The following is an 11,111-nucleotide window of genomic DNA, read 5'->3' as shown; positions in this document are numbered from 1 at the left end:
TCTTTCCCGTCGCGAGACAAACTAAAATGCCACAGCCACGTTTATATGGACGCCTGCACACGTGGCACTAGAAGGCAAAAAAGGGACAACAAGGCTGCTCAAGTCTCACCTACAAATAGCCCCCGCAACCCGGCTCACAATCAATGGACAACGCCAAGGATCACCTCTGTACTTACTGAGACGTTATCAAACACTACAAAGGGGAAAGACGAACCTACCCGGCTGCCGGCCACTCGCTCACCAAGAAGCAAGAAGTCGCCTGGAGACGCCTCCAGATAAACACATATTTTAACCTAGGCCTTTACAGGCACTTCCATCCGGATATACACGGCAGCATAGGCAAGCACTGCCCAGAAATTGCAAGCTTGACTCACATGTATTGGGAATGCCCCAGTGTCCAGAAACAAGATTGTAAAAATACCAAAGGCACATATATTGCAACTAGTAAAGTGCAATGGGAGACCGTGCTACGCAGTGAATACCCTCACAACCAGCAGTGGGACGTCCAGAGGGCCGAAGACGCCGCCAGGACTCAATATAAGTAGGGCGTCGTCTGAGGCACCACAGGCCTGAATAGTCTTCTTCTTTGGACTTAGTAAAGTTATTTCCTCCTCCTTCCTCCACTGTTAGTGCGCTTATTGGCGTGGTGTATTTTCATGCACCTTGGAGTGTTTCCGAGTGTTTTTTTTGGGGGGGGTGCTGTTAAGACGAACAAATTGTTATGGTCCCATCGAGTTTGTCTTAACGTGAGTTCACTGTATTTAAAAATTGTGCCATTTTCTTGTAAATTTTGCCCCTAGTTAGTGGGTTCAGGATAAATAGTGTGTGGACTGTACACTTGACCTAATTATAGGGAAATGTTATAGGGTTTGTGAAATTCTGAATTTTATTTTTTGTTCTTTATTGAGAGAGGGCCACCAGTTTTTGAGCCGAAATCTTTTTGTGTATGTTTTTCTGTACGTTTTTGTCTGTGCGCGCCTGAATATGTTTTTCGCAGCTACAAAAAATAAACGTTTTCTTTTATATGTGAGGTTTTTGTTTCATTTATGGTAGTTATTTGGATTTTTTAGCTTGGGTAGAAAAGCCTGCCCCCAATATGGGTCGCCTTTGTACCCTAATACAGGATATACAGGGCCGTATAGAAGCAGGTTTTGGTATGTGAACGTAAGCTGTGACTTAAGTATGGTTATAAAGCAGTTTTGCTTACATTTCTCTGCAAGAAATGCGCCATATTTAAGGTGAGTACTCCAATTACGAGAAGTGGTTCGCCCAAAAGAATAACGAAAAACGGACTTAAGACAAAATGATTCAGGTTTACTTTGTTGTTGTTTTGACAAAACACAAAGCGATATGCGGACTAAAACAACCTTGACACAAGTGATTGAGACGCAGCATTATATTTTTGTGTTTGCTGTTAGCGCGTTTAAACGTTTGGCGTCTTATCCAGCGATTGCTTTCTTTCCTGGCCTTTTACAGCGGTCTTCTCGAGGCTAGTCCAAGTAGTGGTGGGTATTTTAAATGAGCGTCCTTCATCTGCAGCTTTGCTAAAGCATCGTTTGGATGTGTCTTGGCTACTCTGTTTGGTACGGTCACAAGTGCGGTAATATTATGTCTAGGTATTTGTATGCCTGTTCACTCTAGACTTGGTACCTAGTTGTACGAAGTTTGATGTGTGACGTAAGGTCAAGGTAGTGTGGTGTTGTTACATCCATTGTGCTTCTGGGACTAGCTACTGCCACCCTTTCCTCTTTCGCTATATTTCTGGCAATACAAAAATAATGTCAACATCAAGAAACCGTAACTTGAACGTTTGAGGCGTATTGTAACGGAAGGTTTCTTGAAAGAAGACTCAGCAGGCAATTTTCAAACTTTCTTGTTAACAACAGACACAAGAGGCTGAGTAAACCTGAACAATCAAGATAATTTTATTATGGCACATAAGGACACTCCTGCAAAGGAAAAATGCTGTATATATCTTCTGAAAAAATGTTGCCGTTTCAAAACATCCGATCACAAATGCGACTCAAACGTCTGTCAAAAAAGCCTAACCAGCCCAGCGCGAGTCCCCACAATATCGAAGTTTCCGCCATCGTTTTTATACTTGTTAGGGAATACTGCTACAAACAAGAATACAAATGGGCCTGATCACATTCATATTAGTTACTTGCTGTTTAGTCTCAGAAAACTACAATAAAGGGAACAAGACTGATATTGACGAGTGTACTTCAGCTTGCTAAAAGTGAGCCCAAGTCAAAAAACACAAGTTGTCTTGAAGACGCCTTGAAACAGCCTGAAACAGCTACAATCGTCTTCCTGTACGTAAAGACATCTTGCAGACGTTTACTGCTTCTAGTTTTGATGAGTTTATTTGTAAACGTGTAAACCATGTCTTGCTGAGAACAACACAAGCATATGCTACGACAAGAGGTTTTAAAAACGTCGCTTGAGAGAAATTTATCCGGAGACATGATAAAGAAGTGTTAACCGAGCCAAATTGTTTCTTACGCTTCTTGACAATTTAAAAACAACTGTTGATAAATTTACTAGAAATTATTTCCATGACATTTGGGCTTAAATACGCCTGAACATGCCCAATTTCCAAACAAATTTAGGCACATGCTCTACACTTCTATATTAGAATATTGCGACACCGAACTTCAGCAAAAACTTACCTACAATTTCTACCTCTACAATGCTTTTTCAAAAACATTCAAGCCAGATTCGTTCTTCGTGATTCATTTTACCCTCCGTTGATCTTCAAATCTGCCGATTCATTGAAATCACTGGAGTTACTTTTGAGGCTTAGGCCTTGATTGTTGTAAATTGTGCTGCTAAAACCACATTACGTTTAATTTGCGCTATCGCTTGTCCTCCTAGTAACTCATGAATTGCGTAGTATGTGGTACTGTGAGGGCTGGGCGTGTAGGCTGCGGCATTCAGCTGGCATGGCGATGCGAGTTGGAGTTATTTAAAGCAAACCATCTTTTCAGGGTTGGTCAACGCGACTGACCACACCGGAGGAAGGCACAAACGAACCACAAACAAGCAAGCGTGTCCCAGACCTCGCATGGGCCCAGAGCATCATGGCGTAATGGCACTGAAGGTGACGGTAGTGATCACCCAGTTACTACGGCACATGTGCTGCTCGCACCCCACCCCAGTTTGGTTGGCCACGTCTTGTGGACTGTAATATCCGCGCATTGTCCACAACGGGCACCACTCTCATACACGCGGGAGAAACGCTGCCGCACGCTTCACTCGCGCACAAAGACATCTAGGTGGCTAGACAGCCAATAAGCACATTGTGCCCGTTGAAGCTGCGGCTGCACTGCAGAGGTGAGCCTACTCTGTCCTGCTTGATTGCACTGGAAGTTTCATGCGCACTGAAGCGTGGTAAGGTCCTCAGCCTTAACTTCGAGGTTTGGGAAAGGCGTACCAGTTGTCCTTGGACAGAAGGTTAACGACACCCTCACAAACAGTCTCATGGAGCTTCATGCGGCACACAGTATGCCACATTGCTATGCAGGAAGTCCCTGCTCGTTTTGTTGCCAAATGCTAAATGGTCGATGCTGCCACATTTTCGGGCATGGGCTTTGTCTAGTTGAAATACATCGATTCCACTCAAGAAGGGGTCAGCCAGGTGCGGAACAAGATGTCCTCGGTCTCTTAAGGTACCACTTACGGCTCCAGTTGGGCGTTGGCTGGGTGCACAGGCCGTGGCTGGTTGGCGCTGTTGAGAATTTCGGAAACTGTAGGCGGCTGGCTCATGAGCGTTTTTCACTTTTTCTGTCCATGGACAAAGTTTTCTTCATGCTGGGCGTGCTGTTGGCTAGGCTGGCAGGTGGCAGGTGGTTCACGGACGGTATAGACTCTTTCTGGCTGTTGAAGAAATTATGTGTGCTTGACTTCCGCTGTCAGAACTTGCCTGACAGAACTCTTTTTAGCCACCCACCCGCGTTCCAAACACGGCATCCGGGAGGCTCAAGGGAAAGCGGAGGGGGCCACTGAAGTTCACAGCTTGAATAGAAGTACCTGGCCTTTTACTCGTTTTGAATTCGCACAAAAGCTGTAGAGTTAGCGTTTGCTTGGCTGCGATGAGCAAGCCATGAATGGTGGCATTGATTGTAGCTCAATACATTCCCCCTTGAAAGCGACGGTTCACTTGCGCCCCGGAGATTTCAGGAACTGGTTGCCTTCTACATCGTACCAGTATGAGCTACGACTGTAGGCCAACGCGCTAGCATGTAAAGGTGGCGCTTTATATCAGTGATCTGGTTAAGATAATCGCTGTGCTAGCAAAAACAGCTCTCTGCCTGCTGGCTGGGAGAGGGCTGGCTACAAAACAGGACGATGGTATATCAGAAAGATGGCACAAGAACACGCGTCGGATGCGAAGGTGTCACGCGACAGGGGCAGTTCTTCAGGGCAATGTTTGGGCTACTAACACTTGCCATGGTGGTTGCTCTGGCAAAGGCAACGGATCATGTTACAGGCCGTCTTTGGCACAATGTCTGGCAAAGCTAAGTACCATGGCTGGGTCTAGCTTAGAAGGTGCCGCGGCGGACGAGGCAGAAGCCTTCGCTTCAACCGGGGGTGTCGATTCACGCTGCTTCCGAATGTCGGCTTCGAGTCGCTGGAGAGTCCTACAGCAAGCACGCGCAGACATGCGCAAGGAGTCGAGCGAGGGAATGGGGCAAAATTCTAGGGCGAGGAAGACGAAATGGCCCAGTGGCTGCCGAACTGGTCCAATGGCGAAGATTCGCACACCCAGTGGTTGTGACACTGCGGTGTTGATAGCGGCTCAACTAGCCGAGCCAAGTAAGAAGGTGTGTGGTTGTTTCAACGTTCCTAGAGGCTGGCCTATGTGTCGGTTTGTGTCTTGCCACAACACTCAGTGACCTCCTGCTTGCACCTTTCTACAGAAAACCTCGTTGACGATTTCGTAGTGCTGCATCAGCTCAATTCAGAGGGCACTACACATCAAGTAAAAGAAGTCTTTGGAACTCTTTCGTTCCACCTTGCATGTCTTTTCCTTAACAACATAAGCGCCGGTCGGGGGATTGATGCGGTTTTTGGATGTGGAGATCAAGGTTAACAGTGACTATGTGTGTTGAATCTATTCTCCTCGATCCAAAAAGAAATGCTTCTGTTCACGACAGTTCTTAAGAATGCGTTGCAGCGCTCGCGCACACACCACGCTGAGGCGAGTTTCTGCTCACAGGTGGAGCGACTCAAGGAAGCAGGATTTTCTTGCGACCCTATTTTGGCAGTTGGCGAGAAGCTTCTTTTCGAGTCACGCACCAAGAGTGAACGGGACAAGGGTGACAAGATGGCCGTTTTTTCGTACGTCCACAATGTTGGGCACAGTATCAAAGAAGCTAGTGAAAAAGTGAAGGTCATGCTGTTTTTTTGCACCTAACAAGCTACACAATTTGTGTAAGCGTGTAAACTCTGAAGAAAATAGACATGCGGGGTACGAGAAAAGACGCGATAAACGCTTTGTTAACTCTTCTTGAATCACGCAGTTTTTAAACTTAGACAAGGGAAGAGCACACAAGGACAGGACTCGCGCTTCGTGACGGTGTTCTGTGCTCTTCCCTTGTCTAGGTTTTAAAACAGCGCGGTTTTAGAAGATGCATAACCAACTATCACCCGTTCTAGCCTTGCTTTGTTACTGTCAAGCATGCGTGGTCTACGAAACCCCCTTGTCCGGTGGGGTGATCATGCATTCGCCAGACGTCCCGATGCTATAATGATATACTCCGGGTACACACCAACAGCTTCCGCACGTTTACCGGCAGCAGCCTGGCCAGCCACTGTACTGCGAAGGCTGGGCGCCACGCCTTGAAGCATGCCAAGTGTTGAAGTGTTAGAGGGGTGCGTGCAAGATGGAGATTTTTGAAGCGTATGCAATTCCGAAAATAAAGGTGAAGATTGCGTCAGCTCACCGTCGGTGTCTCTACAATGCACAAAGTATGCGTTTTGTGACAGAACTCTTGGGGGTGATTTTTAGTGCACTTGGACTACCACAACCCTCCCCTTGATGATTTTTATGTGCGAAGCAATTGCACACGACTAGTGTAGATTTCCTGTTCCTTGTCACCCCCGTGTTGAACTGTCTTTTGGCTGTGGTTTCGGTTCTTTTGTCTTCGTTCTGTGCCCTTGGTTATCGCAGTTTTCTTCATGATGCGTTTTTCACTAAAAAAATCACTCGCTAGTTTGCACCCTGTGTGTCAAGTCGTCTCCTCTTGTGTCCTCGTTTTATGCGCAGTTTTCTTTTTCGGGATGTACAACTAGACCAAGCTTGCATTCTATTCTACCTAATATAGGTACTAAGGAAATAAGGTCAACTGAAACTTTCATCATACAGGGAAAACCAAGGCCCGTTTTCCCGTACGCTTAAGTTCGCGATTAAGTTCCCCCTAACAAATTAGACGCTGAAAATTTGAATTCGGGTACGGGAAATATGCTGGTTGCGAGAAAACCCAACGGAAACGCTACGTTAACGCAGCGTTTGTTTTAGTTTCGGGCAAACTACTTATTACCTATACAGCGCTAACGTCGTAGTTGTGAACTTATTCCCACACTTATCGCTTTCGGGCAAACGGGCGCATGGATCATGAAGCGCTTTTTTGTGCTTTGTGAACTAGCACAGTGTACAGCAGCACGATCACACATATGTGAACGTTTTTCTGCTTAAGTAATGCATTCGCTAAAGGTGAGGTATTTGGGCAAATTTGGGGACACTTACTGCCGAAGCGCTATTTAAGAAATAGACACCTGAGCTGCTTGGAATGCTGAACCTAAATAAAAATGTTAACTGTGTATACAATACATACTTTTTGCCTTTGCCCTTGTCAACGCTGGCTTATGGCAGAGTGATCTGGAGCACTAGGTATATTGTTATGCATATCGCAAGTCCAAATCCCACTAGCACTTTTGATTTCTTGAAGTGGTTTATTTGTTTTCGAGTGGTATGTTCTATACTGATTTCACAATTTCTGCCCTGTAACATTGATTGCACAACAAGTGAGTTCTCAGAATGTGTGCAGACTAACAGTGACGCGCTGGCGAATTCTTTTTGGCGTGGTGTGGCCATAAGCATTAACTGATGGTGGGCACAGTCCCGAATCGGCCGAACGTCGGCCTGGTGCGAACACGCCTCTAACAATACAGATACAAGCCAAGCACACTCCAAAGGTTGGGAAAAACACATCACATTTGAGTTTGGCCGGTTGTGCCAATGACATTGGTTCACTCTGTATGCCTCAGCTAGTGATTGTTGCGATTCCAAGCTGTGCTGGCAGGCTTATCTGACGCATTTTACAGCCGACAACATGAGAGTTGTGTGGTATGCCGAATACTCAAATACCAAGAATGTTCAGCCAAAGATAACGCACATCAAAAGCATGTACCATGTTTACTGGCATAATTAGCACACTTCTTTTTGTGAATATTTTGCTTCAAAAAGCGCTGATCCAAAGCATGTTACCGTATTTATCGGCATAATTTGCATACTTCTTTTTGTAAATTTATTGCTTCAAAAGGCGTTGCGCAAATTACGTTCGTATTTCGCCAAAAAGCCCCAAATATCATTTAAATGGTGGCAACGCAGCATATACAAAAAAAACTTGAGCATGATAGCACAAGCAAACAATGCTGATCTATTGAGTACACAATCAAAGGTACAAAGTACACAGAAAAGTAGTCGAAAGTACAAAAGTGAGAATTACACCGTGAAAAGTACAAACTACAAAAGTAGTCAAAAGTACACAAAACATACAAAAGTACACAAAACATACGTTTGACCAGTCTAGTCCAAGTGCGGTCTAGTCTGAATCGCTGGTCGAGAGGTCTGACCCCAAGTTATAGTCATGACCGCCGCCGATGCTCCTCTTAGTGCATCATCCTCACTTCCGTCGAGCGCATTCGACGGCCGCGTCTTCTGGAAACTGTGCTCCACGATTCTAAGGAAGACAGTGCTCCAAGCTGCCACAATCCAATCACCGAAAGTCTCCAGTTGCAGTATTTTTATCCTTCCAGTTGCAGTGAATCCATGCTCTCCACTAGCCATCCGCTCGCCATACATATCGCACACATTGTACATAAACGGCTTCTTTACCGTCATTTCCAATGGTTGCACGACAGGTGTTATGCTACCCGGAATATAGGCTTGGTCAGTCCGCATGTAACGTAACTTCTCCTTTGCACTCTTTAAATGATGCCCTTTAAGGATCGTTCGCACCTACAGCGATGACAGTCGCAGCAAAGCCCCCGGTCTCTTGCCCCAGATAGCGTCAATGCAATCTCACATTATCTCCTCGTTCATCCACCCGCTTTTCTGGGCGTGAATGTAAAATCGGCCTCCCAGTTTCATTTTCGGCTCCGTCTTTCTCTCAAAAATGATGAAGGGCGGGAGTTTCCGGCCATCCGCTGTCACGGCAAGCATCACCGTGCAGCGTTATTTTTTGCAGCCGGCGGTTTAATGGGCACAGATAAACATCATCCTTGCTCGCTTTAGTGTTGCGCGGCATGTCGAATATCGGCGACATTTCTTCAGGGCTCCCAATCGAGTGCACGATGAATCTCCCTGTTCATGTAGCCCAACCACAAAGTGGTGAAACAAAATCTTCTCCTCATAGTCTGGCGGTACACGCTGGCAGAGGGTCATTTACGGCTGAAAAACAGCTGGTGGCATCTCACGAAGCACATTATTCAGCCTCTGTTCGCCTTGAATGCCGCAGCAGATACCCCTCTCACATGTGCGAACTTCCTTGCCTCAAACTGCTGCATCTCGCACGACGATGCGACACAGAACGACTTCAGCTGTTGAACATACTTCAACAGCTGTTTTTCTACGGCAGGAACCTCCTTGCTTCCGTCACCTAAACACCCGATTTCTGGGTTTCATATTTTGTAGTGAACCCTTTTGTTTTCCTAAATGCCACACGGGGCTGCCGTTTAAGTTGAAGTGCTTTGCGGGGAGACGGTTCCCGTTTTCGTCGGCAAACTCAGTGACACGGAGTTTAAATTTCGCGGTATGGTTATTGTATCCCATTGTACTATATTAAAGGTAATTGACTGGCGGTGAAACAAGTACACATATGATGGATTTCATCACAGCGCATATGCAGGAAAGAGAGGAAGAAGATTCGGTCCCGGCGTAAACGCACAAAAAAGGAGCCGCAACTTGGCATGGCTGGGGCAACACCACGGCGGGGCTGATATGCCCTCGCTCCTCCAGTGGAGAAACTACTCCTTCCGACTCCGCGGAGGCGTTTGTGCGTGTTGCGTGTGTATTTTCACCGTGGAGGAGAATCAAAAGGATAGAGAAGGATCACGCTTGAGCAATTCTAACTCCCGGGGAAAGAACGATTTAAGTGATGTGATTGATTTGATTGATTGTAGGGTTTTGTGCGTCTGTGCAACGCAGGCTGTGAGCCGCGCCGTAGTGAACGCCTCCATAATAACTTTGACTACCTAGATATAATTCACGTGCGCCTAAATCTCAAAAACGGGCGTTTTTGCTTTTTGCCTCGATCAAAAAATTGGCCGCCGCGGCCGGTAATGGAATCTACATCCTTGTGCTTAGCAGCACAACGCCCTATCACCTGGCCCACTGCGGCGAATATAAGTAATGTGCATGTGTTCGGAAGGGTGGAGAGGGGAAATGTAGCCGGGTAGGGCACCTGACTTTTCCCTCTCACCTACGCTCCGTCACAGAGGGGCGACGGAGAGGAATATCAAGGCACGGAGACGGGAAGAAGTGAGAAAAAAAGAAGGGACTATGCACGCGCAGTATCGTGTATCACGCGTGTATCACTGCGGTCCCATGCGCCATGCCGCCACCCAAAGCGTGCTTGTTTGGTGGGCGCGCTCATGGGTTGTCTTGGGCGATACATGGAGTGGAAAATATGTCGGTAAATTTTGTGTTTGTAAACCTGCCACAACTTAATGGTGTGCAAATTATGGAAGTAGTTACGCTATTTGACTGAACTGAAACAAACTGGTTTGAATTCTAATTTTGGACATCGTCCAATCACGTAGTAACTTCAAGCAACGTCACTGCTTCAGTTGCTGTGGCTGCCGCAGAGCGCGCATGGCAGTGTTTCCCCTTTCAGGCCTCATACAAAAAATTGCGCCTTCTCGACAGGATTAAAGATGAAAATTTTGTTTATTTGAGAGGGCAGGCTTTCTGCTGCGGACGCCGACGCATGCGTGACATCGTGTGTTATACAAATGCTCTGCATTTAAAAATTATATTGGCACAAATACCCTAGAAACTCGAGGGGGAAAATAGCCCCGCCGGTAGCGTAGTGGTTATCGCACCAGACCAATATTCTGGAGGTCGCGGATTCAGATCGCATCTGGCGGGCATTTTTTCTCCACTTTCTTTCTTTCCAAATTTTTTATCTGTATCTATGACCAACTGTATCCTCCCCTTTGCTTTCCGAGGTTTTCTTGACTGCCAGCCCTTATTTCTGTAATATTTGAACGAGCCCCAAATTTCCTATTCTGATTCGCTACATGCATAGCGAGGGCCAATGTTCTGGCAGTGTTGGTGCCATTGGGAGCTTAAGAGGGTTGAACGCTGGTCGACCACTCTGGACATGTCGTAGACACTCGAGTCATGGCCCGGGGGTTAAAAAGAAGGTCCCCTTCACCCCGACAAGTCGGAGTAGCGCTGGCGACTACCCCCAAGCACAGGAAAAAATTACATTGACATAAAAACCCCAGAAAGTGGAGGGGAAAAATAGCCCCACCTGTAGCGTAGTGGTGTTTGCACCAGACCGGAATCATGGAGGTCGTGGTTTCGGATCCTACCTGGCAGGCATTATTTCTCCACTTTTTTTCTTTCCAAGTTCTTTATCTGTTTCTATGACCTACTATATCCTAACCTTTGCTTTCCGAGGTTTTCCTAACTGCCAACCCTTATTTCTGTAATATTTGAACGAGCCCCTCATTTCCTATTCTGAGTCGCTACATGCATAGCGAGGGCCTCTGTTGTGGCAGTATTGGTGCCGTAGGGAGCTTAGCAGGGTTGAACGCTAGTCGACCACTGTCGACATGTCGTAGACACTTGAGTCACGGCCCGGGAGTTAAAAAGAACG

The sequence above is a fragment of the Haemaphysalis longicornis genome, unplaced genomic scaffold (assembly GCF_048455015.1).
Source record: "Haemaphysalis longicornis isolate Haplotype H1 unplaced genomic scaffold, Haemaphysalis longicornis Haplotype H1 scaffold_11, whole genome shotgun sequence".
In the NCBI taxonomy this organism is placed as follows: domain Eukaryota; kingdom Metazoa; phylum Arthropoda; class Arachnida; order Ixodida; family Ixodidae; genus Haemaphysalis; species Haemaphysalis longicornis.
Note: the sequence above shows the minus strand (reverse complement) of the source record.